The following is a 23,000-nucleotide window of genomic DNA, read 5'->3' on the forward strand; positions in this document are numbered from 1 at the left end:
TTGGGTGGTTTGGTTTGGTCTGGTTTGGCGTCGGAGTCTCGCCCTGTTGCCCAGGCTGGAGTGGAATCGTGCGATCTCGGCTCACCGCAACCTCCACCTCCCCAGTTCAAGCAATTCTCCTGCCTCAGCCTCCGGAGTAGCTGGGAGTACAGGCACGCATCACCACTCCCAGCCCCGGCTAATTTTTTGTATTTTTAGTAGAGTCGGACTTTCACCATGTTGGCCAGGTTAGTCTCGATCTCCTGACCTTGTGATCTGCCCACCTCGGCCTCCCAAAGTGCTGGGATTACAGGTGTGAGCCACCATGCGCGTCCTTGGGTGTGGTTTTCTGCATACACTGACCAAAACCAGACTCCTAGGTGATAACGTGGCTTCCCCGCATCTATTGTGGATACTGTGATGGCAGTAGGACTTGGGGTTCCTTATATAAATGGAAGCTTGCTATTGCAGTCAAAGGGTACAACCCAGGTGTTTTTCTTACCTTTGTGCACCTCACTGCTCTGTCCCGGAGCCCTGAGCACACAGGAGAGGTTCAAGAAGTGTTTACTGAGTGACTGAATACGTGAATGAATCCAGTTTATGAATCACGGATTCTGTGCACACTCAATGAGCTTGGCCCATTTGAGAGCGCACACATTCTCACTTTCCGAAGTATTAAATATATTTCATTAAATATATTTCCTTTCTCCAGTGGTCGCTTGGTGAACTAAAAGACTTGGCTTTATTCTCATACTTTCGAGCTGTGGAAAGATAATGAAATTGTTAGAGAGAGAGCTAAGAAATCCCCCTTTATGAGTAGAAGAGAAGGTCTGGGCTGGCAGTTCAAAAGAGAAGATGAAGAAAGGACATTCAAAAAGAAGTGGAAGTCAGAGAATGAATAAAACACATGAGCAAATGGCTGCCACCCTATCCAAGCATCCCTCCTGATATTGTCACCCAGGGCCACCAGCAGAGGTTACATGGTGAGAACAGACAGTAGAAATTAGCACACTCCACCAGTCTGACTCCTGGTCTCCTGGAGAAATGGCATTAGGATCTAGATAACCAATGTCATAGCTTCTGCCAGGGCTCGTGTGCTTAAACCCAACAGTGAAGCACCACAAATGCACAGTGACAGCTGCCGCCAACATCCTGACCATCTCTGAAAACTTGTTGTGCTACCAGAAGGGACAGAGACTGTACAAATCAGAAAATGGATGTATTAGTACATTTTCATGCTGCTGATAGAGATATACCTCAGACTGGGCAATTTACAAAAGAAAGAGGTTTAATGGAGAAGTCACAGTTCCACATGGCTAACGAAGCCTCACAATCATGGAGGAAGGCAAGGAGGAGCAAGTCACATCTTACAAGGATAGAGACAGGCAAGAGAGAGAGCTTGTGCAGGGGAATGCCTCTTTTTAAAACCATCGGATCTCATGAGACGTATTCACTATCACGAGAACAGCATGGGAAAGACCTGCCCCCATGATTTGGTTACCTCCCACCAGGTCCCTCCCACAACACTCAGGAATTCAAGATGAGATTTGGGTAGGGTTGCAGCCAAGCCATATCAATGGATAAAAGGAAATGTAATGTCAATTAAAGACAAGAAAAAAACAAAACTTTTAAAGAATTAAAGTTGGTTTTATTTAGAAGTCTTATTGGGAACTGTAGACTAAGGCTTATAACCCACAAGCAGTCTTTTACAAAGGTTCTATGAGGCTGCTCTAGCACAGTATTTTAGCCCACTGTGTATATATAGGTGGTAGGGGTTTAGTATGTTCAAAGTTATATGAAACTTGTTTACACATTAAAGTAGAACTATATTAAGGTTTGGGTGTAAGAGTATATCTGGTTATAGATTATAGAAGTGTAATCACTAATCTCCCCAGATGTTATAGATGTTATTTTATGTGTAGGAGAAGGTAAGGATGAGGGTCATTTGTCTTTTACGGAATATAGTGAGTTAGGTAGGAGAGATGGGAAGCTAGGTGTTCTATTTTGTTTTGTGTTTTTAGAGAGCTGTATGTCATCACAGAGTCAGGACTTCGTGAAATTACATTGGCACACAGAGACAAGTAAACACGGCTTCTTATGTATGTGATTTTGTCTCACAGTTCTCTCTTTAGGTCACAAATTAACTTTGGTTGTATTTATAAAAGCATTATTGATTGTGTTACGTAGCTAGGAAGGCTCTTTTATAGGAAGGTCAGTAACCTTTAGTGGCAGTTTTAAGGAATGAATATTGAGCCCAGCATGTGTATTTATTTATTGGAAAATATGTTTTGGATTTTATTTATGTTTTAATTACTTTGATTTGGTAGAGTTTTTCGATGTTGCTTTTGGAGTGTGTGTGTGTTGGTTTTCGTTTTGGTTTTGGTTGGTTTTTGTTTTTTTGTTTTTTTTTATACAGGGTATCTCCGTCACCTAGGCTGGAGTGCAGTGGCATGATCTCAGCTAACTGCAACGTCTGCCTCCTGGGCTCAAGCAATCCTCCTGCCTCGGCCTCCTGAGTAACTGGGACCACAGGCACAAGCCACCATGCCTGGCTAACTTTTGTATTTTTTGTAGAGATGGGGTTTCACCATGTTGCCCAGGCTTGTCTCAAACTCTTGAGCTCAGGCACTCTGCCCACCTCAGCTTCCCAAAGTGCTGGGGTTACAGGTGTGAGCCACTGTGCCAGGCTGTTGCCTTTATTTTAATCCAATATCACATCTTAATAGGACATTATAAGGATATTATAGATTACATATAGTAGTCTATGTTTAATAGTATTAATATGATTTATAGATTTGAAAAATAATAAAATCAGAATTTGTGTGTATTTTTTACTAATTGTATTTTTATTTACTAGCCTTTTTTATGAAAAGCAATTTTGGACTTGAGTTGATTGAGAATACTTTTAGAGAAGAATTTGGAATAACAACTGGTCAATTTTCTTTATTTGTTCTGACATCCCTAAAAAATTTAATGCTTCCAAACTGTTATTTTCTTCAATAAAGGCTTGAACAACCTCTGATATTAAAATTTTTAGGAATGTTTACATCCATATGCTTTTTAGTGTTATTTGCTCTGGTCATCATGCCAGCCTTGCTCTTCTATGGCAAAGGATACAGGCTGTCACATAGAGGAGCTTGGCCTCTGCAAGCCCACAGACCCCCTAGGCTAGCTACTCCACAACTGTGTGTCCTCTAGACACTGTCACTTCATCTCTTTGCTGCAGTTTCCTCAACTGTGACATGGGGCAAATAAGAGTATGTGTCCACAGAGTTGCATGCAATTAATCAGAATAATATGTGTGAAGTACCTGCAGTGGGATCTGACCTGCAGCTGGCCTTGAAGAATTGGTAGATGCTGATGATGTGGAGAAGGAAGAAGGGTAGGACCAGATGTCTTTCCTGATGCTGGCATATTCCCTGTACTGCTCTTCCTCCTCCCAAATCCTTTTGGTAGCATTTTCTTTCTTCTGAGATTGCCAGGGGAACCCAGGCAGATGTCAGGAACTAAACCTCTGTAGAAGATTGAGTGAAGAAGACCTCGGATTTGAGCAAGATAGAGTGGGCCCAGGGTCACCATGAGGTTCAAGGTCTGCAGACTCCCCCAAACCCTCTCTGGAGTATATTTGAACACACAATCCACATCCAAATCCAAATCTAATAGGCTTCTCCACTGAGAATTTATCTCAGCCAATTGTTTTATAACTTTAATACACATGCGTACACACACACACACACACACTCTCTCAGTGCATGCAGTGAGCACTCGGACAGGGCTGGGTCACAAGAGAAGCGAATGTCCCTCCTCTCCCTTCACTTCTCCTCGTCTTTTCTAGGCTCCATTCCTCACCATCTCTACTGAGTTCTCCTGTCCCTCTCCACCTTCCACTTCTGGAACGAGCTCCAAACATAGCATGAAAAAGCGTTAGCGTTTCCAGGGCTTTGCTGCTTTCCATAAACTGTTAGAACTGGCCATCGAACGGAACTTTCAGCTATTCCCCCATATTCTGAAGTCACTCTCTATATAATGATCTTCCTGATGCATCTTTCTGCTCTTTCACCTGGAAAAGAATTTGAAGGATGTGGCGATCAGTCCTCTGACGATGCGCATATTTAGACTCCATCCTGAATATTGTTATTGCTGCCAAAACCTACTGGTAAAGTAATATCAATAGAGCCACTGTATGAAAAGGGATGTGTGTGCTGAGCTGTTTTCTTTAATATCAAGGACTTTAACTATATTACAGTTAAAATCAATAGAAATGTAACCTTTTCAGCCATATAATATGAGTTCATTTTTTTTATTCTTTTTCTGCCATTACAGTGCCATGATTGTAAAAGCAACCGGGTCAGCTTAAGCTTTATTGAAAGACCATTAAAGAAACAAACTCAAACTCATTTAAATACTGAAGCTGGTGCATTAAAAAGATCAATAAAGTAAAAGCAACAGGCTGGGGTTGCTTTACTTAAACATTCCACATATGAGAATCATTCCACGATCACAATTTCAGCAAACCTGTAAAACTAGAAGACCAGCCAATAAAGAAAACACTGTTTCATTAAATAGGTTTAGAACTGTAAAGCCCTTAACTTTCGTCTGATTAGACATACTGCATTTAAATTTTCTCTCAGTATTTTAAAACATCATCAGCAAAGACATTGATCAATGAATGCCATTTACTTAGGAAAACCATTAATTAGCTCCCCAAGTTAGGGGAATGACTTCGTGATAGAAAGCGCAGTTTCATTTCTTTAAAAATAATAAACACAAGATGAGGCTATAGTGAAGGGAAGTTCTAGATTCACAGGAAGTCAGGAAACTTTCTTTCTAACCTCACTGAGCATGGTCTCTTGAACACAGTAATTCGTATTAAGTTGAATGTTTTACTACCAATTCCGTGGCCATGAATTAGACACAAACCTCTTTCTGTGTGCCTCAGTTTCCCCATACATAGAATGTGTTAATATCCTTTTCTACCTCTTCCTCTGGATAGCACAAATGAGTGTCACAAACCTCTTCAAGTTTTTCTTTAAAAGTACAGTACAAATGGCCATGAGTCCAACCCTTGATCAATACCTGCTTATATTACTAGATATGGAAAACATGCTATCTTTCTTTTTAAAATACCATCTGTTGTGTCTTTCTAATTATAAATTTAAATGTGTTTATTATAGAAAGTGCAGAAAAGAGCGCAGAGGAAAATCAGGTTTGCTTGTGAGTCCCATTTAAAGCCAGCGCCCAGCCCTTCACCACCAAACCCATCTTGTTCACTCCAGGGCATGGCTGAGCATTTCTCTGTCTTAAATCTCTACCGACTCATTCCCATCAGCAAGTAAGCATGCGGATATTTCTCTGACCTTGAAACAAAAATTTCTCCTGAGACCACTTTCCCCACAGCTTTGTTTTTCTCTGCAATAAACCGCCTGGCAATAGTTATCTGTGCTTGCTGTTTGGGGTCGGCTTCTCCCGTTCTGTCTCTCTGTTTTTGTTTTTCTTCTGTTTGGTTGATTGGTTTTGTTGCTTTGTTTGTTTGGTTTGAGATAGAGTTCCACTCTGTCACCCAGGCTGGAGTGCAATTGTGCTATCTCAGCTCACTGCTACCTCCGCCTTCTGGGTTCAAGCGATTCTCCTGCCTCAGCCTCCCTAGTAGCTTGAATTACAGGTATGTCCCACCACGCCTGGCAAATTTTTGTATTTTTAGTAGAGATAAGGTTTCATCATGTTGGCCAGGCTCATCTCGAACTCCTGACCTCTAGCAATCTACCCACTTTGGCCTCCCAAAGTGCTGAGATTATAGGTGTGAACCACCACACCTGGCCTCTTTCTTCAATCAACTTTACTGAAGTGTAAATTGCATGCAATGAAATGTACACACTTTAAATGTACAGACTGATGAGTTTTGAAAGAAATGCACACCCATGTAACCACCACCACACTCAAAATGTAGAATATTTCTAACGTTCCAGAAGGTTCCTGGCCCCTTTCCCACCCACCATTGGCCCCAGGCATTCACTGATCAAGTTTCTATTTCTATAAAGTCACAGATTAGTTTTATCTGTTCTATAATTTTTTTTGAGATGGAATCCCACTCCATTGCCCAGGTTGGAGTGCAGTGGCATAGCCACTCACTGCAACCTCCACCTCCCAAGCTGAAATGATTCTTTTGCCTCAGCCTCCCAAGCAGCTGGGACTACAGGCATGTGCCACCACACCCTGCTAATTTTTGTATTTTTAGTAGAGACTGGGTTTCACTACATTGGCCATGCTGGTCTCAAACCCCTGACCTCTTGATCCACCTGCCTCAGCCTCCCAAAGTTCTGGGATTACAGGCGTGAGCCACCATGCCCAGCCTACCTGTTCTATAATTTTAAACAAATGTCCAGCTCTTTTCATTCTGTATAATGATTCTGAGGTTTATTCTTGTTGTCATGTGTATCTGTAGTTGTTTTTTAACTGCTGGGTAGTACATTTATGAATATACCCCCTTGTGTTTATACACTCACCTTTTGATGGATATGTGGATCATTTCCAGTGTGGGGATATTATGACTATGCCTGTTATGAACATTTGCATACACATGTATAGAGCACATACTTTTTTTATTTCTTTCAAGTAACCCTCTAGGAACAAAACTGATGAGTTGTGTGGTAAGTGTATGTATCTTTAACTGTTTTTGATGTTGTGTTCCCTCTAGGAAGGCAGGAGCATTCCAGTGGCTCTACATCGTCACTAGCACTTGATGTTGTCAGTCTTTTTAATTATAACCATTCAACTGGGTGTGTGGTAGTATCTCATATTGGGTTTAATTTCCATTTCCCTTATGACCGATGTTTAGCAACTTTTCATGTGCTTATTGACCACTGGTAAATTTTCTTCAGTGAAGTGTCTCTTCAAGCCTTTGGCCCCTCTTTAAAATTGGATTGTTTGCCTTATTATTATATTATAAGGGTTCTTTATGTATTCTGGATACAATTCCTTTGCCAGATGCATGTACTATAAATATTTTCTCCTCATTTTTTCTTATTCCCAGTCCCAACTGGGCTCATGTCCGCCACTCCCTAAAGCTACTCTCATTGAGACTATCGATGATCTTCTCACCACCAAACCCACTAGCTACTTTGCAGTTCTCTTGCTGCTCCCCTTAAAGGCAGCATCTCAAACCAAGGAGCCCTTGGCTTTCAGGGCACCACACTTCCTGTCCTCCTCCTCCCTCATGGGCCCCTTTAGCTCAGTCTCCTTCCCTGTTTCTCTCCTTCCCGACCTCCTTCAGTGGGCGTGCTCCCAGTACTTTTCCATTTTTAGTCACTCCTGTGATGATCTCATCCAATGTTGTGCTCTTAAATCTCATCTCTGTACCTCAAACTCCAAATTATTATCCCTACCTAAACCTCACCATCAGCTGCAGACACACACCAAACTGACTCCCAGACATCTGATTCTTGATGTCTGATAAACCCTCTGAGCACAAGATCTCCAAATCTGACCTCCTGATCTGCACCTCCCCACAACCTGCCCCGCTTATAGTCTTTCCAGTTTCAGCTGATGGCAACTGCATCCCTCCAGCTGGTCAGAATTAAAAACCCGGGAATATCACTAGAACATCACTCACTTGTGCTCACACCTCACATCCGGTTTTTCAGAACATCATGTTGGTTCTACCCTGAAAACATCCAAATTCTGAGCAGCCTCCCACCTTGCACATCTGCTGCTCAGGCTCCAGACTCCATTCTTTCTTCAGAGGCCTTCTGACGGGGCTCTGAGCGTCCTCCCTTGCCCTTGCAGGCGTGTCTCTGCACATCACTACCCCATCTCTTTAAAATAGGAGTTCTCTGTTCAACACCCACTAACAGTCCTCGTTTCTCTGCGGACAAGACAAAGCCTTTGCAGTGACCTACAGGACCCCACAGGAACTAACCCCTGACCCTCCATTTTCACACTACTTGAGCCTCGCTGGCATCATGCCAGGAATTCTCCCACCTTGGCTGCTCTCTCTCCCCCAAGTGTTCTTTCCCTGCATAACTGCAGGGCTAACCCCGGGTATCCCTCAAGTCTTCCTTGAATCTCCTCTCCATGAGGCTACCTTGACCGCCTTACTCAAGGTTTCAGTCTGACCTGCATGCCAGATCTCTCTTATTGGGCTCTAATTTGAGGGAAAAGACTTCACATTTATCCCCAGCTACCATATTACATCATTTACTTTTCTCTGTGTCTCTCCAGACTAAAAAGGAAGTGACATGAGGGTTAGGACTTAGGGCTTTTCGTTCACTGATGTATCCTAAGTACCTAGAACGGCCAGTTCAAGGCGCCTCATGGACACTTTAAGAAGGGTTTATTGAATGAATAAATGAACCTGTGATGTGACTACAGATTCCTTCCCACACGACGCACTCGGAGGCCACGTTCCTCCCACCCAGCGAGTGCCAGGCATTCTACAGCAGCGCTGCTCTGCCATCCTTTTCTCTGCCTCTGCAGGCGGACATCTTCAGCTCCCTGGCCACCAGCTTCTGGTTGGGTCCAGCCAGCAAGGCACTGCAGGAAAACACAGCGGGAGGCACAAGAGATTGGGGTCTGCTCCGTCCTCGTCTCTCTCCTGCTTCTTCCCAAAGTGCTGGGATTACAGGAGTGAGCCACCACACCTGGCCTCATTTTATTCATTTTAGCCATAGCTTCAAATCTATTCATATTTTGGGGTTTTTTTTCTGTTCTGTTTATAGTCACAGTGTCACTCTGTCATGCAGATTGGAGGGCAGTGATGCAATCACAGCTCACTGCAATCTTGAACTCCCAAGCTCAAGCAATCCTCCTGCCTCAGCCTCCCAAAGTGCTCAGATGATAGGTATGCACCACCATGCCCAGCCCATATTTATTTTTTAACCCTTGTTCTATTATTAGCTCACTTTCTGCAAAGACTTCTAGAACCAACTACTTGGAGTTAGGCTAAACTTTACAGCTCAAGGGCACAGTCCTCCATAAGACAGGTCTCATTTTAGACTCCAGCTGCAACCCCAGGGGTCTCCAGGCGACCCTCAGTCAGTGCCAGGACTTTGATTTCTCCTGATTCATGCTCCCCGGCTCCCCACCCGCTTCTTCACCCATCTCCAGGCCTCCCCCACTATTACGTATAATAACAAGCTGACTCTTCCTAAAACAGGGTCCAACCTTGTTGGCCCAGAGCAGTCAGGTGCTCAGCAGATGCAAAAACTTGGATTTGACCTCCTTATAAACATATTGTGGTTACAAATAACAACAATAAGAATTTGGGGGTGATCCTATGCCAGAATAACAGAGAGAGAGAGAGAGAGAGAGAGAGAGAGAGAGAGAGATTGATAGATAAAAAAAATTGTAACCCTAGCTTTGTATGAATCAATCTAGACTTTCCACCCTGGCCTTGGAAGCCCTCCCCAATCTATCTTCCATTTATCTTCTATTGTCTTCTACCATTCTTTTCCAAAACACATCCCAAGGACCAATGAGGTTAGTCACCTCAACGCCCTTAGAGAAAATTGGTTTATTATTCCTCCTTCAAAATGCCTCCACTCTGCCAATCTACTGAACCGTGATGACAGTTATTCTCCATATTATGTATTTTAGAATTGAGGGTAACATTTTACATTTAATTTTAGTTTATTTTCTTAGAATGTTATTCCCTCATTGTTTCATGTCATGTTTTCCAAACAAGAATCTAAAGCGCCTTGATCCCCGCTGGAAACATCTGCACATCAGCTTAGCTCCAATCCCAGTGCTCAAGGTGGCTGGACCACAAAACCACCCAGAAGCCCTTGCATAATCTTAGGAGGTATCAGAGAGATGATTTGAGTCTGACACCAAGGTCTCTCTCTTCCCGCAGGGGGTCTGCACCCCCTCCGCAGCCAGGTTACCCTGTGACAGTCATTCACTTGTGCCCTGGGTGGCCGGTGGGGAGTGTACTACCGGGCAGGTGTAACTTCAGGAGTGCACACAGCAGACACCTCAGCTGACGTGACAACCTACTCACTTCTCAAGATTTTACTAATCATATACAGCTAGTGCTCGACTTACGACCACGGTCGGGCCCGCGGACCGGTTGTAACACGATTTGGTCATAAGTTGAGTTGGCTATGTGTACAGTTGAGATGGTACACGCAGAGTTGGTAGTGCTGCCGGAAGCTGGTCCGCACTGTCGTACGCCCAGCTGGGCAACGTTTGCGCTGCCAGACACGGAGCAGTCGTGGCTAGCGGTTGTGGTCGTAAAGTCGAATGGTCATAAGTTGCATAGGTCGTAAGTCGATCAATACCTGTACAGTCATCCCACAATATCCTCGGGGCATTGGTTTTGGGACCCCCAAGTATACCACATAGCATGCATACTCAAACCTGGTGCTCAGTCCTGAGGACCCTGCATCTAGCAAGGGCCGACTCTGCATATACGTGAGTCCTGCATCCCAAGAATACTGTATTTCTGATCCACATTTGGTTGAAAAACAATTCCACATGTAAGTGGTGCAGTTCAAACCCGTGCTGTTCAAGGGCGAACTATATTTCTGTGAGGGGCTCATCGTCAAAGAAAGTCCTTGTTTCTGTACCAGTCATAGCAAGGGCCCTGGTTGGAAAATTTGAGATGAGAGTAGCCACCCACTTCAATACTGAGCAGTCCCACCCTCGGCAGGTAAATGATGTGACATCAGCGCACTTACCCTGGTTGTAGTTTCATTTTATTGAAGGCCTTAGTAAAGCGCCACCACACAACTCACCCAGGAATTCACCAGGAACCAAATTTAAGCAAATGAAACCCTGAAAACATGCTCAACAAATCAGGATTACGGAAGGGAATAAAGACTAAAATAAGGAAGATGTCAGTCATATTTGTCATGCCTCCATAGTTTCTCACAATTATTCAAAGTTCTTAGTCCTTTGATTTATTTAACTAAAAGCTTAGCCATAACATGACACGATTTAAGCAGCATCATATTTGTTAATACCTATTTTCAAAAGTGACTCTTCCTGATTTTATTGTTTTCTTCCTCCCTTTTCCACACATTTGTTTGTTTTTCTTCCTCCTGGAAAGTCATGTTATATAAAAGTCATGTTTTGGTAACAAAACACATGTTACCAAAATGTGTTTTGCCTTGAGCTCTTCAGGGAGAACGTAACCATATAAAATTAGTTAACTCATGATTATTTTATGTAAATTATTATCTAAAGTACTCACTATGTGTAATGGTTAAAGTTGATTGTTATTAAAGTGATTTTAAATATGAAAGTGTATCAGAACCATGAACTATTCTCAAATTACGTCTCTAAGAAGGAATTTTGAAAATTCTAGTTAATTTCCTCTAGTAAACTTCAAATTTACTAGAAAACTAGTTCAGATATTGTTTTTAATGCTTTACAATGATCTTCTGAATTTTCATTTGCAAGTCAAAAGTCGCAAAAGTGCTAAATGTTTTCTGACCAGATTCTCTGAAATAATTATATAGTGCATGAGCCATTTGCGTTATAAATATCTTTGAAATCAATGCTATTAAAGAAATGCTGTATCCGCTGTAAAATGAGAATTTCTCCTCCTATCCATTGATGTTTATAAAAATTATACGAATTTATTGATAGAAAATCCATTTGCTCATTTTCTTTTTAAACATCTTATCCTTTAAATAATATTCAGTGTTTTTCCAGTAGGTGGAGTATTCGTCTAGAGAAAGTAGATCAAAGTGTGAAAGCTAATTTTTTCTTCCTACTATTTTGAGAAATTTTTGATATAAAACATAAATCACCTAATAGGTTAACTAATTCTTTTAATTGCATCAATATGGTAGGATTTCAATTTCACTAGACCTTAAGAGGCAGATATATTTTACTGATTACATTACCATAATAACAATGGCATAATGACAATAGTAATAAGTACTTATTATACCTCTCATTTTAAAATTGCTTATCAAGCCGTAAGTAAAACCTCCTGACATCTCTGAAAGAGAAATTATACAACAAAGAACAATCTCTCTCTTAAATCCTTTCTCAAGCCTTAAGCGTTTCTGGGAAAGAGCATTCCTTGTGAGTTGAATTTGTTTCAAGGCTGATGCTAGCACTTCCAGTCCAGGAATCTGAGCTGATCACCACCTCTCCCCGGGATTCTGCTTCCCCTGCTACATTTGTGAAAAGACGGTGATACACTATGTCTCTGAGGCCCCTCCCTGCCTTAAAATCCCTGACTGAACCTGAAATTGACAATCTTACGGCTGAATGCCCGGAGCCAAGTCAGCCGAGATATTTCTGTACATATGTCAAAGATGGCACTTGTTCTATGGTCTGGATCTCAAAATGGAAAGTGAGAGAATGATGCCTTTCCAGGGCAGATGGACACTTCCTCCCGCCCCGCTCTCCATCTATCACCAAAATTGGCCTAAGTTGAATAGAGACCTGAAAAGACACCTTTTCCAGTGGTACCCTAGAGTTGGATCTTAAGATGATTCTGCTCAAAGCCCCAGAGACCTGGGGAAATACTCTTCCTTAGGGTCATAGTAGCAGGACACCTTCAAAGAGACCTAACAGAGCTAGTTCAACCTCCTCATTTGATAAATGAGGAAGCTGAAGTCCAAGAAGCCTTCGTAAACACCCATGTTAAACACCCTTTTAACACATGGCAGAGCTAAGGCCCATCTCCTGGCCCCATTCTCATTCCCCCAGGCCACCCCTCCTGTCTCACACTGGAAGTCTAGGAGCTGTTTGCAAGGGGTCCCTTAATGACCTTCCCTAGAGGACGGTGCATTACCCAGAAGCAGCAGCACTTACAGAAACCAGCCACTTTCCTCTTTTTTCCTTCTCCCAACCAGGTGACTCGGGTTTGGAGAGCACCCAAGCTCCCAGGTGCAAGGTGTTTTCTGTCCTAGAAAGGCTTAGGCCCAGTGGATTCACCTGGATCATTTCTAGCTTTGCAGCCAAAGCGGTCTTCCTTACTCTTGGACCAGAAAGCCCACAGACTCAGGTGTAGGCTTAGGAAAAGGGCGGTCAGGAGACAAATCTGTCTGCTTTGGCCCTAGCCTAGGCCACCTCTGGCCTTCCAACATTTAATTAATTAATTAAGTCAAAGTCCTCCAATGTGGTTGAGCCCAGCTTGGGACTGGTAATAAAGTGAGTGGTTTACAGAATAATTCCCGGAAGAAGCAATAATTAATTACAGTATTTGGTGGAAGGACAGCAGAAGAACATTCTAGGCAAAAGTTGCAGCTGCTCTAAAGCCCCGAGCACACCTGGGGGCATAGAGTGCATCCCCAGGTGTGAGTGGTCAGAGCAGAGAGGCAAGGTCTAGGCGAGGGCGCTGTGATCTTGCCTCTGCACTCTATGAAGATGCCCGCTTCCCCTCGGATCTCCCCAGGGCCATTTAATCTCTCCCAAAGAGGCAAAGGCTCCCTGACTCATCCATCTGCAGTTACCTGCAGGGTTCAGTTAACTTTCCCTTCAGAAAGGCATCCGCCACAAAACACAGCAGGCACCTCCAGGACCAGCATGTGTCGCTATCCCAGTGACAAAAGCATGGCTGTTGCCTGTTTATTCCAGAGTTCTGTTAGGGGAGGGTGTTTCTTGGCCTCTTTCTTCCTTCTTCAGTATCTCTGTAAGTCAGCAGGATTTATGAGCTGCTCAACCAAAATCAACTGAAGGTAGACAACGTGACCTCTGAATGGGTCAGCCTCCGAAATTGTGTCCTCCCATCTACACCTGTGGCTGTTCTGGTGATTGGAGGGATGGCGGCAGGGTTTGGCAATGTAGGCTGGAAGAAGGCTGGCCTACTGACCCTCACCCTGCTGGAATTGTGGCTCTCAGCAGTGTGGTCCCAAGAACAAGTTGCACTGAACTCAAGACTCTCAGAGCAGGGGCAAATGTCTCATGCATAAAAATTCAGAGTCCCAGATTAACAGTCGTCAGTTTCCCCATCGATGCAGTCTGCAAGGACGGAGCCCAGCTCACTCACTCCAACCTGATGGCCATAAAAATGCCATGAGGGCTACAGTGCACTGAGTCATTCACAGAGATTCCTCCCTCTACAAACAGAAGTTCTAAAGGAAGTAAAAGCTAGGAATCTATAACTTACACACACACACGCACACACACACACACACACATTCACATACAGATACGCCAACATGGCTCAGCCAGTGCTGACACATTTAACACATGTTAAGTGAGCACTTTGCATGTCACAGGCCCTTTTCATGTGGATCACAAATTAACTGGAAGGTTTATTAGATAACACTACAGAAAAAGAAACAGCCAAAAGTCCGGAGGTGAGGTGTTAGCCACAGGGCTCTGACAGCCAGGCGTATTTCTGCTCTACCTGCTGAGCCCCACTGATCAGTGTTTCACAAGCGTGTGTTGTGCCAGGCTCCTGCGGCAGGAGTGGTAACTGAGGCAGTGTCCTTGAACCCACAGGGTTACAGTCTCACCAAGGGAGGATTGGGAACAGAGCTGCAACCCTGGACTAGCGGGAGAGCCACACTTAACCCTGCTTCTTTATCTCCCATGCATCTACATTTGCTCCGTACCCGCTCCATTATCAGGAACAAAGTGATTCTAAGGTTAGAAATAGGCAGAAAACATTTAGATGAACGTGTCCTTGATACAGGTATTGATCGACTTATGACCTATGCAACTTACGACCATTCGACTTTACAACCGCAATCACTAGCCACGACTGTTCCGCGTCTGGCAGCGCAAACGTTGCCCCGCTGGGCGTACGACAGTGCGGACCAGCTTCCTGCAGCACTACCATCTCCGCATACACCATTTCAACTGTACATATAGCCTACTCAACTTACGACCAAATTGTGTTACGACCGGCCTGCCGGTCCCAATCGTGGTCGTAAGTCGAGCACTAGCTGTACTGGGATCAAGGCTGCTCTTCCATATTTTCAATTGCAAATGGCCCTAGGCTTGTGCTTACCCCTCATCTGCTGACCCCCAGATAGAATGGAGATTCAGATGCGGGAGAAAGGTATGGTCTCCACTCTTCAGACCCTTTCTTGTTTAAAGTCTGTGAGAATGTCTGCTTCAGCAGGATGGGTAGACACAGAAGGGCTGCGAGGTGAGCTGGTAATTGTTTCTCCTACTTAACTTGTATCTGCATCAGCCTCTTCTTACGTTCAGCCTCAGGCTTCAACTTGGAGTCAATAAAACATTCATCAGATGATGTGTCCCAGGCTGGGCGTGGTGGCTAGGATCCCAGCATGTTGGTAGGATGAGGTGGGAGGATCACTTGAGCCCAGGAATTTGACACAAACCTGAACAACATAGACCCCATCTCTACTAAAAATAATTTTAAAAATTAGCCAGGCATGGTGGCATCGGGAGGCTAAAGTGGAAGGATCACTTGAGCCCGAGGGGTGGAGTGTGCAGTGAGCTGCGATTGTGCCACTGTACTCTAGTCTGGGTGACAGAACGAGACCCTGTCTCAAAAAAAGAGAGAGAGAAATGAAACTCCTTAGTCATACACCTAAAGCCAGTCTCTCCATAGTCACTTTATTAGTGATAAAATGATATTTTGAAGAAAAAAGATAATATATTCTAAATTCTATGTCGCTAAGCTAATTCCAAGTATTGCCCAAAATTACGGATTAGAAAAAAAAAACAAGAAATCCTAGGCCTTTGTCTAGGCCATGGAAGAAATGGGGTCTGCCTTGAAATCGTGTCCTTCATCTCAGGACATGGGGCCCAGCCCCTCCACTGGTCCAGGAGGACCCCCGCCATGCAAGTATTTCATCTTTAGCTTTTCCACCGCATCCCCAAAGCATCGCTGGCTGATGAAATCCCTTCCAACTTTGCCAACGCAAACTGTGGCTTAAAAATGGAAATGAATGGAAATTGCAAAATAATACCTGAGTAGACATGAAAGCTCTAGGCTCCACGTGTAAGACACAGGCCCTGCCTGAATCAGTATGCTTCTAATGGCTTAATGGTAAATGTTGAACAAATTAGTGTTCCCTCAAGGTTGTCCTGGGGCACACGGAGTCACAGTCTTTAATTTTAATGAGCCTCTATTACACAATCTCTTATCGCCTCTTAACTGCCAGGGAAATGACCACCAGCTAAATGTACAGCAAAATACATTTCCACAAAATAGCTCACTTGGACCCCAAAGAAATTACCTTGAAATTATTACACTTAACCGTGGCAAATGCACCAGGGTTCATTTGAAAAGAGGTGGCCACCTGGCAATGCAAGTGAAATTATATCATTTGTCATTTCCTGAGGATTTCAGGTGGAGCTTTTCTCACCATATCTGATTTAATGCATTTTCTCTTTCACATGTAAATATTTAAAAGGTAGCTGATCCTCTCCCTCTCCTAATTGACTTGACTGGGCTAATTCAGGAGACTGTGACCTGCAGCTCACCATTCTGCCTCTGTAGTCAGAGTGCCAGCCTTGGTACTTACTCTTTGTGACTTTGGACACTTTATGATATCAAAGATGCGAGAGCATACCTCTCTGATATCTATTTGATGAGATAATACATATTAAAAGCCCAGCACAAAGCCTTGTACACAGCAGTTGCTCAATACATGCGTCCTCCTTTTTCCTGTTAATGAATCCCACCAGCCAAGACCAGAACTATATCTACAGTCGAACAAAGTTGGGTTTATCCCTTGCTGCAGCAGGACAGAGCTGTCTTGAGTCAAACAGAAGATGGAAACAACAGTTGGTTAAACATGGGTGATAAAAAGAATCATGTGCTATGGTAAAGAGCAGCTCTGAGATGCAGAGAAAATCCTAAGATGCAAGGAAACTCCTGTAGTGTTTCCCAGAGGACCCCCCCAGGGCTGAGGGAGCCCCTCCAGGAAGGGCCAACCTCAATGGGTGTCTGACCATAGGGGAGGCAAAGCTGCCCGTCTCCTCTGACGATCTCCAGCTGGGCCTGAGAGTTAAGTTGATGTAGGAGAAATTAACAGAGGAAACGCAAGCAGATGTTTACAGGCACGTGACTGCCTTCGAAAACCCGAAGACCCAAAAGCAGCCAGGCCTAAGTGCTTATGCAAAGGGTTGAACAAAAAGTCATAACTGTGAAAAAGTAACTACATCTATGGAGAGACTAAAGACAAGGGTTATTTTAACAAGAGCTTTTTAACTATCAAAACACATTTTGTTTGTACCCATTTCTCTCAGCCTCAACTCCGCATCTCTGGAGAGGAGAATGTCTTTTCTTCCTGGTAGAGGGAAGGCATCTTCCATATGAAAGTTCCGTCTCCTGCTTTCAGGAAGAAAAGGAGAAGTCAGAGTCCCCTTTGTACATCTGTTGTTTTTTCTTCTTTCTTTCTTTCTTTTTTCTGAGACAGAGTTTCACTCTGTCACCCAGGCTGGAGTGCAGTGGCGCCATCTCAGCTCACCGAAACCTTTGCCTCCCAGGTTCAAACAATTCTCCTGCCTCAGCCTCTCAAGCAGCTGAGACCACGGGCATACACCACCACACCCAGCTAATTTTTGTATTATTAGTAGAGACTGGGTTTCACCGCGTTGGCCAGGCTGGTCTGGAACTCCTGACCTTAGGTGATCTGTCCACCTCGGCCCCCCAAACTGCTAGGATCACAGGTGTGAGCCACTGTGCCCGGCTGCATCTGTTGATTTTCAAGTGTCTTTAGCTCAAAATTGTCCCTATGCCAAGCTGGCATATCTGGAGATGGCATGTTCTGAAGCCCTTCAAGACCTTGCTGGAGAAGGTGTCTGCCTGGTGGAGAGCAGAGAATTCTCCTGCTTGGCCAAGCTGGAGCTGATCTGGAGTTGGTGGAGGTGCGACAGGCTGGCTACCCAGTGGAGTGCAGGTGGGGGAGCAAGCAATGGCAACCGCGGTGGGGGTGTGAGTGAGGGGCTCCCAGGGCAGCTCAGACACGCTGTTTCCACATCCAGAGGTCCGTGGACAGGTTGCCACAGCTGAGACTCTAGGGTCACAGAGGGATCTCTTGCAGGCCTGTGACTCGGACAGGCTTCACCTCATGTCCTTGCACTGGGGGCAGAGCCTCTGCTATCCCGCCCCTCAAGCCTGTGCTGGAAATTGCAGGAAGCCCCTTCCTCCTGCCATGTCCCTCCAGTGCACACTACCGAGAAAGCCTGACGTTGGTTCGCTTTAAAAGCAAAATGCTTAAAGGAATTCTGTTGTCATCACTTCTCGGCCTTTTGGCTAAGATCAAGTGTAGGAATTCTGTTGTCTGTCATAGAGCTTATATGGAAGGGTGCTTTGGGAGCCAGGTAGCAATATGTTGATAACTGATGCAAAGGGACTATATACCTTAGAGAATGGTGAGGTGGCTCAAAGAGTCAGGAAGGGCCTATTTTAGGAATCAGGCTCAGGGTGGGGAGGGCTCAAGGAAGCAGGTGTCTCTTGTAGACTGAGCACTCTCAGAAAAGCAGGGGTAATTCAGTTATTGGGCCTCTTAATCCATTTCATCTGGGAGGCAGGAAAAATGGAGACCACTAATGTTACTGAAGAAACCGTCGGGAGAAAGCGATGTTTGGGGTTGTACGAGGTTTGTTTTGTTTTGTTTAATTTCTTGTATTAGTTTCCCAGTGTTGCTGTAACAAATTGCCACAAACTTAAGGACTTAAAACAACACACATTTACTTTCTTACAGTACCGGAGGCCAGAAGTCCAAAGTCAGTGCAAACAGCTGAAGTCAAGCAGGTTCTGAGAGGAGAACCTGTCTCCTTGCCTTCCTCAGCTTCTAGGAGTCGCCTGCCCTCCTTGGCCCCTTCCTCACGTCACTCCAACGTCTCGCTTCCGTTGTCACATCTTCTCTCCACTGTGACCCTCTTGCTTCCCTCCTGTAAAGACCCTTGTGAGGACCTGAGGCCCACCCAGGGAATCCAGGAGAATTCCCCTGTTATCTTAATCGCATCTGCAAATCCCCTCTTGCCACAGAAAGTGACGCGCTCTCAGGTCCTGAGAATTAGGATGGTATCTTTGGGAGGCATTATTCCGCCCACCATATCTCTATACTGTATTCAGACAAAATTGCAGGGTGGTCCTGTGCCACGTGGTCAGGTCCTGGAGAGCCCTGGTCTGATGAATGCTGCTGTGCTGAACGCTTTATGTTCGGCTGGGGGACAGCACCACCTGGTGGTAACACTCGGTAAAGCATCCATCGGCTGCAGAGCCGCTTTTCCTTTGGGGTCCTCTTCGCTTTTCCCACGTTCCCCGCAATCCCACCCATCCCTTCCGGCCACAGCCCGCCTTCTTAGACACAAAGCAGGCAGGAGTTTGTGAGAGAGAAGGTGAAGTCGTGAGGATGCCTCGTGATAAGATCAGAGCCTGCTCTCCGCTTTCCTCCTTCCCTCTTTCATTGGAGAATTTCCTCAGTTGCGTCCTTGTGAATGCTGAAGGCTTTCTGGAAATCCTCATTACTTCTCATATTTTCCTAAGTGAGCAGGAACTTGGGTAAGAACTGTATGTCATGGCCCATTTAGATTCCTGTTCCTGTTTTGAAGTTAATGATTTCATCAGTGAGTTAAGGCTAGGAGTGTTCATTGTGTTTTCTAGAAAAGTCGAAACCAAGCGGAATCACAGATACACAAGATGACAGAATCAAGACTCAGAAACCTCTGAGTAGGCTGTTATTGTGCTTCAAAACAAAAGAAATAAAAATTCGTATAAATAAATGTAAAATTTAGCATTTTAGTTCAAGCCATCAACCGCGTAGACATGGGAAGAAAATACCCTTACAGATATCAAGTAGGAATTTTATTTCACTGTAGCTCAGCAAAGATAATTTAAAATTGCTGCCAAAAAGCCAGGTCCTTCTGGTCTGGACCCGCAAAAACATTTCAGTAAAAGGAAGGTACCTCTACTGTGTGTGTCCCACCACACCTGAGGACGGATTTCCCTTCCATGTTCATGACTTCAAACGTTGCATTAACAAATGTCAGCCTACCATGTACCCAGCACTGTACGGGGCCTGAGGACACAGAAATATAAAAACCTAAACATAGAAGGTTAATATATCTTTAAAACTGTGTACTATGTATCCATAGAATGAAATACTAGCCATCCACGACAAATGATATTTGTTGTGTGTTTACTGAGCCAGAAGACATTCGTAATACATCATCAAGTTAAAAAATATACAAAATATAATACGTTCATTGGGTTCCATCCCTTTTTTACTGAAAAAGTTGAAAGAATATATATTAAAAGTTAACATTGATTGTCAGCAGGCAGTTTTTTTCTGTAAATCTACATTCTTTTTTATATAATGAACATATATTACTTGTATCTTTTTTTTTTTTTTTTTTTGAGACAGAGTCTCGCTCTGTTACAGGTGAGGGGGTTGGGGGGGAGTGCCGTGGTGCAATCTCAGCTCATTACAACCTCCACCTCCCAGGTTCAAGCGATTCCTCTGCCTCAGCCTCTCAAGCTGGGACGACAGGCACGCGCCACCACACCCAGCTAATTATTTGTATTTTTAGTAGAAACAGGGTTTCACTGTGTTAGCCAGGATGGTCTTGATTTGACCTTGTGATCTGCCTGCCGTGGCCTCCCAAAGTGCTGTGATCACAGCCTTGAGCCACTGCACCCGGCCTGTATCCCTTTTTAAAGTTATTTAAGAAGATATAATTTTGCTGTATATTTATTAACACAGACATTTATAATATATCAAGTTAAAAAATATACAAAACAACGTGTTAGTAGGATTCCATCCCCTTTTATTTAAAAAGTTGAAGGAAAATACATTATAAATTAACATTTATTATCAGTAAGGAGTTTTTTTCTGAAAACCTATATTTTTTCTATAATGAACATATATTATTTGTATCCATTTTTAAAGTTCTTTAAGAAAATAGAACTTAGTAACAAATTTAGTTTTTAAATTATAGGAAGTATTAGGGGGCGATCATCACCTGCCGAGGCATTGCCAGGTAGGCTGTTAGTTAACAATGGTATTTTGCATTTTACCATTTAACAAAAGAAAGTGAATAAATGAACAGAAGTGCAGTGGCGGCCAGGTGCGGTGGCTCACACCTGTAATCCCAGCACTTTGGGAGGCCGAGGTAGGTGAGATCACCTGAGGTCGGGAGTTCGAGAGCAGCCTGGCCAACATGGCAAAACCATGTCTCTACTAAACATACAAAAATTAGCCAGACATGGTGACGCACACCTGTAGTCTCAGCTACTCGGGAGGCTGAGGCAGGAGAATCACATGAACCCAGGACGCGGAGGTTGCAGTGAGCCGAGATTGCGCCATTGCACTCCAGCCTGGGTGACAAGAGCGAAACTCAAGTCTCAAAAAAAAAAAAAAGTGCGGTGGCAGTTACCCAGGTATGCCATCAGATGGCACCAAAGCAGCTAATATTTAAGAGCAGACACTGAAGAGCTTTTGCTCCAAAGAAACAACTACATGAGATTTTAAATATTTAAGAGTATCTGGATGGAATAAGTGTTTTTGTTTGCTTGTTTGCTTGCTTTGAGACAGAGTCTCAGTCTTTGACCTAGGCTGGAGCACAGTGACGTGACCACAGCTCACTGCGGCCTTGACCTCCTGGCCTCCTGAGCAGCTGGGACTACAGGTGCAAACGCCACCACACCCGGCTACTTTTTTTAAATTTAATTTAAAATTTTTTGTAGAGATGAGGGTCTCACTGTATTGTCCAGGCTGGTCTTGAACTCCCAGACTCCAGAGATTCACCTGCTTCAGCCTCCCAAAGTGCTGGGATTACAGGCATGAGCCACCACACTGGTTTGTTTTGTTAATGATGCATTTGATGTTACACAAAACTTTTCAAAATGATAGCCAAGCATGCAAATGTTTGCTTTAATGGTTTTTCGGGGTGGGGTGCTTTTGGATTTTTGTAGCAATATGACTCATGCACAAAAACCTACTGTACCACATCTGTGGGTCAAAAATCTAAAATGTTCTTGAGATGTGATGACTCTTTGACTCTTAACCCTGACTGTACAACGGTCTCTTAAGTTTCTTGGAGGCAGTTTCAAGATTCTGATGCAGACAGTCATTAATAACATGATTACTCATCGCAGTAGCTGGTTCTCATTGGGGTGATGAGATGTGATCACTTCCTTGCCCTCTTTCTTCCCTGCCGCTCTCTCCTTCCTCCCAAGAGCACAGCTAGCTCCCAGCATCTTTGCTCATCTGAAGGACAGTGTCGCCTCATCAGGCCACGTTTGAGCAAGGACTCAGGAGCATATCTACTTCTGAGTCTGTGCTGCTGCCTTCAACAAGTTGCTGCTTGTTCTGTCCCCTTCCTGTACACAATTGACATGGTTCCCATGGGAATGCCCATGTTGGAGAGCGTTGCTGTGTTTTCTTATAGCCCCCAGCTTTCGTCATGCTGACCATAGCAGGCATTAAACTCGCTTGAGAAAAATGAATGGTTATGAGAGAAAGTTTTCCACAGGTGGGCACAAAAAAGGCCCAGAAAGCTCTAGGAGCTCACAGTTGGGGAAACACACCTAGACTCTATGGGTGGTAAAAAGACTGCTAAGACTATGAGGCAGGAGAAGCCACGTCGGGACACACAGGACCAGGCTAATGATTCTGACCCCAGCATTGGTACTTTGTCCGCGGGCAACAGGATCAGAAATGTGCATCAGTCCAATGGTCACTGTCTGTGCGCTCTTCCCGAGAGCTTCACTTCCCTCCCTCTGCTGCCAGCTCACCCAACCTCCCCTGCCTGCGGCAAAGAGAAATCATTCTCATTGGGATAAGTGAGAAAACTATGACTGTTTACCCTACTTGACTCTCAGCATTTGAGTGTGTGTATGCGTGTGCACATGCATGAGATCGCATCATGAAATTTAAAAATCCGGGCCAGGCGTGGTGGCTCACTCCTGTAATCCCAGCACTTTGGGAGGCTGAGGCAGGCGGATCACAAGGTCAGGAGTTCAAGACCAGCCTGACCAACATGGTGAAACCCCGTCTCTACTAAAAATACAAAAATTAGCCAGACATGGTGGTGGGTGCCTGTAACCTCAGCTACTTGGGAGGCTGAGGCAGGAGAATCTCTTGAACCCTGAAGGCGGAGGCTGTGGTGAGCCAAGATCACACCACCAC

The 23,000-nt window shown here is 44.3% G+C and overlaps 1 protein-coding gene across 1 annotated transcript in view; it reads left to right on the forward strand.

Moving 5' to 3' along the window:
• Positions 1–23,000, forward strand: part of CNTNAP2 (contactin associated protein 2) — a 1,742,807-nt gene that overhangs the window by 1,568,466 nt on the left and 151,341 nt on the right. The window lies entirely within an intron of this gene.

Source organism: Cebus imitator, unplaced genomic scaffold (assembly GCF_001604975.1).
Source record: "Cebus imitator isolate Cc_AM_T3 unplaced genomic scaffold, Cebus_imitator-1.0 Scaffold304, whole genome shotgun sequence".
NCBI lineage: Eukaryota > Metazoa > Chordata > Mammalia > Primates > Cebidae > Cebus > Cebus imitator.